Here is a 5,718-nt window from a genome sequence, read left to right as displayed (position 1 = left end):
AACGATATGGTTTACAGTCCCACATGACTATAAAAATTTAGATCCATTAAGGAAATTGGATCTTTATGAAAACATTTTATCTTTTGAAAATTAAATCTAGTTTTTACCCTAGATAAGTTTTCCGGAATAACCCTTTACCGGTGTTTGCAAAATATTTTTGTGGGTTTGGTGGGTTTTAGATTTGAAAATTTTAGCTCAAAACTTGCGGTTTTGTGTCACCCACTTGCTAACCTTGTATTTGGAAAGCAACACGTCCAGTTTACTTGTTCCGTATATTACCTTTCGGTAAACTACCGTCCGGTTGTAAGGAAAGCGTTGAACAAGCAACTGTTAAGGCAATGTCCCGTGACATGCTTTTGATTATGGTCTATAACGTGTCGGACGCAATTACTATCCTTGGTAGGAGCAATAGTAAAGCTCACCCTTATAATTTGTCGGTCTGGCACAAGGTCCTGTCTTTGACCATGCTATGCAACCACCGTTCTTACGGTTGACACCCGATTTAGTTCAGGTGACCTAATGAATTCCAGGTGAATTCCTAGGATTTTACGTTCAATGGTAATGAACGCATTGAAAATAGGGTTTTCAGAAAACAAATCGGTTTATAATTTTGATCAAAATATTTTCTCGTTCAAGCTCGAGTTTAGATATCATTGAATTCCATGAGTTTGTAATTCTCAATCTTTAAGGTCAATCTCTAGGATTGAGTAATATCAGTCTTAAAAGCTGATTTTTAATCTTTAAGGAGATTATCCTTTCTGGGGATCTGATTCATTAGTCTTATCCAGCTAATTTGCACGGTGCCCCCCCATTGTACGAGATAAATCCTTCTCATGGTTAGGATAAATCTGACCACTTGGCGACCCTGTTTAATGCTGAGGTCCGTGGATTTCCTGCTGATTTTAGTGATGACTTTTCTAGATTTTTCGTCAACCTACAGCTGGTCTGGACGACAACTTCATGACCTAAATCAAAAAGCGCGTGTCTTTTTCGGAAGACTTTACTTCCTTTTAATGATGGAATTGATTCATCGTGTAGATCCATCTCTTCTTTTCTTTCATTGGGTAAAACAGTTTAGTTTAGTCCAAAGCAAAAGTATTTTCAGTTATTTGTTACAGATATATGTGACATATGTTTAAGATAACTTGGTAAATTTTCCCACACTTGGCTTTTTATTTTTCTTTTTATCGTCCTCTATTCCATTTTAAATGAATTTTAACATTTTAGTTTGTTTCTCAATTTATGTCCTTTCTGAGGTAACAATAATTTCGGTGTTAAAACCTAGTTTTATCGTTCATAAATATGTATAAACATGATTTGAATTCATTTAATTGAAAATTTTAAAAAATTTTACTAGAATTGGGTAGTCAGTATATAAGACTAGGGCTGTTCTTTTTTTATCAGAGAGCACTAGATTCTAATACAACTACTGCTTTACTAGTATTTTTAATGGTAACCAAGTGTATAAAGTAAAAATTTTTAAAATCCGAAAGAATTTAACCCCTTCCCACACTTAAGATCTTGCAATGCCCTCATTTGCAAGAAATCAGTAACAATTTAAATTATTGAGGGTGATTTGTGCGAAAATGATTAAATTTTTACCAAAGTTTCCAAATATATTGGCGTTTGTTTGCTGAATGATAAATGGTGCACGTCATTTGTTCATTCCGTCTTGTTGTTATTTCACATATATTTTGCATCATTGTCGTCAAAATTACTTGCTTTTGCTGAACTTAATGCCAGTCTTTGAAAATGCGTTGTTTTACCCTGTTGTGTACATAAGATAAACTGCAAACATATATACATATTTTTGAAGTTTGGTATATTACCCCACATTCAAAAATTATTAAAATCTAAGAATAAAAGTTAGATAAATATAAAAATGATTACAATATTAACAAAAAATATTAAACATATCAATAATTACAAATTACAAAATAAAAATAAAAATAAAAATAAGTAAACTAAGGATGATATTGGTACCAATAGGGGTTCCACGCATAACCATAAGTGCTATAGAATGCCTCGGCAGGGTCATACGTAGGATATGGTGGCTGCATCTCTATCGACCAAGGAGGGAAGACGGGTTTCGGTGTAGGAATATAGTTTCTACCTATGTGTTGGCAATGTGCTATGATCTGGTTCTGATGAACTTGCCAATCTTCAAATGCTCTCTGTCTAGCATTTTCGTATTCCTGAGAAGCTATAAACCTTTGCATTTCTTGCATCTGGTTCCCCCCTCCTACATTACCTTGTTCCTGGTTTCTCTCTACCTGTGGATGTCTACCATTGTATCGTACTGCGGCGTTATTTCGCCGCTTCAACACTTTCGCACCATGGTATACATTTAAACCTATAGTGTCGCGGGGTTCCGGCTCTTCTACTAATAATCCCCCCCGACTTATATCCACACCGAGATATTCACCAATCAAAGTAATAAAAATACCACCCCCTATTATGCTATGTGGACGCATCCCTCGAACCATAGCTGATAAATAATAACCCACACAATATGGTATACTTACAGCGCTGTGTGGGTCTCGAATACACATATGGTAAAACAAATCTTGTTCATTTACCTTTTCTTTGTTTTTACCCCTTTGTGTAATCGAGTTAGCTAAAAATCTATGTATTACTCTTAATTCGGCTCTATCTATATCCAAATAAGAGTAGTTTCCCCCTTTAAAACGGTGGTGGCTTGTCATTTGACTCCACACACCGTGTGTATCAAAATTCTCATCTATTTTCCTACCGTTTAGTATCAATCCTCTACAATCGGCAGACGCTAATTCCTCAGGCGTATATATACGTAAAGCCTGAGCCATGTCTAGTAAAGACATGTGGCGCATCGAACCGCCTAACAAAAATCTAATAAAAGAACGATCGGTTAAACTAGTTACCCGATCATTCAACTCTATACTACATAACAACTCTTCACACCATACTTTATATACAGGTCTGCGTATGGTGAATAAACATATCCAGTCATTAAAAGAAGAATTACCATACCTCTGTACCAGTAATTCCCTAATTGGCCCGGCCAATTCTACAGCTTCCAAGGGTCCCCATTCTATGACCCTTGGTACCTCAACAACCTTAGAGTGAAGAGTATGCAAACCCCGTTGATATTTTGGATAATCTATCCAAAGTCTGTCAAATCGCAGGTTCGGGTGCAACTGTTCCAAGTGCATATCTGAAAAGGTCATTACTGGATGAGGTACATCCTGCCTGTAGTAGTTATCTACCTCCTGTTGTTCCAAGTTCTCAGCAGGAGCGTGACGGGCTTGGGATGAAGATTCACCCCTTTCATTCTGCAAAACACATCAAACACAAATTTTGTGCATCCAAATATGCATTAGTGTCAGCAAAATTATCAATCAAAATAATTACAATGACATTATCAATTTATATCAAACTTAAGCTTATTTTCACATTTTTATCAAATCTACACTTTTTCAAATAAGCATATACGAAAATTTTCGCCAAGTTCATAAGCATTCAACTCAAATAACATGTCAAAATAATCATTACTAGCAAATAAACAAGTCTCAAATGGCATTATCTTTCAAAAATCAAGTTCATGAATTTTGGACTTGAAAAAGTCCACTTTAATTCTCAAAATCATGTTTAGGCTCAAAGTTTGGATCATTTAACTACCTAGACATGTTACACTACTCAATTTAGCAACAATTCATGACAAAAATCGGCCATAACCTGTTTATATCAAAAAGCCCCAAATTGCTCAAGAACACAAACCCTAGATTCTAAAGATTTTGAAGTTTTTGGCTTCAAATCATGTTAACAAGCATCAATCTAGGTTATACATGCATAATATACTAACAATTTAACACTAATTACACTAAAAATTAACAAAATTCAAATTATTAAAATATGCTCAAGAACACACTAAAATTCGGATTTAAAGGTGATTTGGGGTGTAATTGTACCTGTTTTCTTGAGTAGTTCCTAGATATCATCCTTCTCAACATGATTGTAGTGAAAAATTTGAAGATTAACGGTGAAAAATCGAGTTTTTGGGATGATTTTCGTGGGTTTTCTCGAGTTTTTTCGCAGTTTGTTCGGGTTGTTTTTGTGTGTGTGGGAGAGACTGATCGTGTGCAGCTGTTTTATTTTTTTTTTCTGTAATTTGGTCCCTCCGCGAGTCGCGGAGGTTTGTACTGCAAACTCCGCGAGTCGCGGAGTTATTTTTTTTTTTTTTTTTTTTTTTTTTTTTTTTTTTTTTTTTTTTTTTTTTATTTTTTATAATCTTTAACTTATAAAACAAATAAGAAATTAATTTTAAAATTTTGTTTCCCTTGTTATTTAGGACGAGGTCGTTTCGGATCGATGTCCTAGTCCGTCCCTCGACAAAATTTTAAAATTTGTCTTTTTGTAGCGATTGTTTTAAAAGCTAAGATTTTTGGGTTTTTTTATGTTTTTGGCATACTTTAAATCAATAAGATTGAAAATAATGATAATAAAAGTTCTCGTCCCTCCCTCGGGTAAAGCAATTTCGGTTCAAAGACCTAGTCTTCAACTTACGACGAATTTTAAAAATCATATTTTTAACTTAATGAGATAAAGTAAATTTTTGTTTTTAAATTCACACAACTTAAATATAAAATTCAAAATTAAAATTAAAAATTCACACCAAACTCAAAATTTAAAATGCATAAAATTAAAAATTAATATTTTAAAAATTAAAAATTCACACCAAACTTAATTTAAAAATTTATAAATTCATACCAAACTTATATTAATTTTTCAAATATTTACAATTTTAAAAATATTGTTTTTACAAAGTTTACAATATTAATTTAAGATTTAAATATTAAGATTAAAAACATGGTAAAAATAAATTTAAAAATCTTTTTGTCTTTTTAACCCACTTTAATCAGTCAAATATTATCAAAAATATGCGCCCCTCTTTTCGGTAAAGTAATTTCGGTTCCAAGACCTAATTTAACTCATGACGAATTTTTGAAATATTTTGGGTTGATTGATTAAAGATATTTATACCTTAAGAATAAACGTTAAATTTCGCAGTGATGTAATAAATTTTTGAATGATATCAATAATTTCGGTCGCCAAACCTAATTTTATTTAATACCAATTTAATACTTTTTAGCGAACAAATTAGCGTTTATTATCAAAAGGTTAAAAATAAAAATAAAAATAAAAACTATACAGACATACCTGTGAAATAGATTTCTTAGTTATATGATCTATTATATTCATAAGATAGTCGATTTAATTGGTCTTCCATGGCTGCATAGGCGTAACCTCGAGCATTCATTGTCTTTTCTTCTAAACATATGAACGGTCCGTCTCTGCATAAAGTAACAAATTCGGTATTTGAATAGGTTTGATTATTTGAACATTTACCTCCATGTGACCATTTTCCGCATTTATGACATTTTTCTAGGTGTCGTGCTCTTCTTTTCGCTGCGGATTTTGATTTTCCTTTACCAAATTGTAACTTATTATCTTCGCATCTGGATCCTTTTCTAACTCCGTCCATTCTTTCTCTGATTACTGATACTATTTCACTCGGTAGTATGTCATTATTTCTTTTAGTGATCAAAGCGTGTAGCATTAGACCATGGTTTAATTCACAGGCAGTCTTCATTTTGTAAAAACCTAAAAAAAATAAAAATTCAGAATGGGGGGAGAAGACTAGTTCTTTAGGGTCTGCTAGGGAAAGACCATACGTGTTCC

This window comes from Rutidosis leptorrhynchoides, chromosome 2 (assembly GCF_046630445.1).
Source record: "Rutidosis leptorrhynchoides isolate AG116_Rl617_1_P2 chromosome 2, CSIRO_AGI_Rlap_v1, whole genome shotgun sequence".
NCBI lineage: Eukaryota > Viridiplantae > Streptophyta > Magnoliopsida > Asterales > Asteraceae > Rutidosis > Rutidosis leptorrhynchoides.
The sequence above is the reverse complement of the archived record's forward strand: the minus strand, read 5'-3'. Positions refer to the sequence as shown.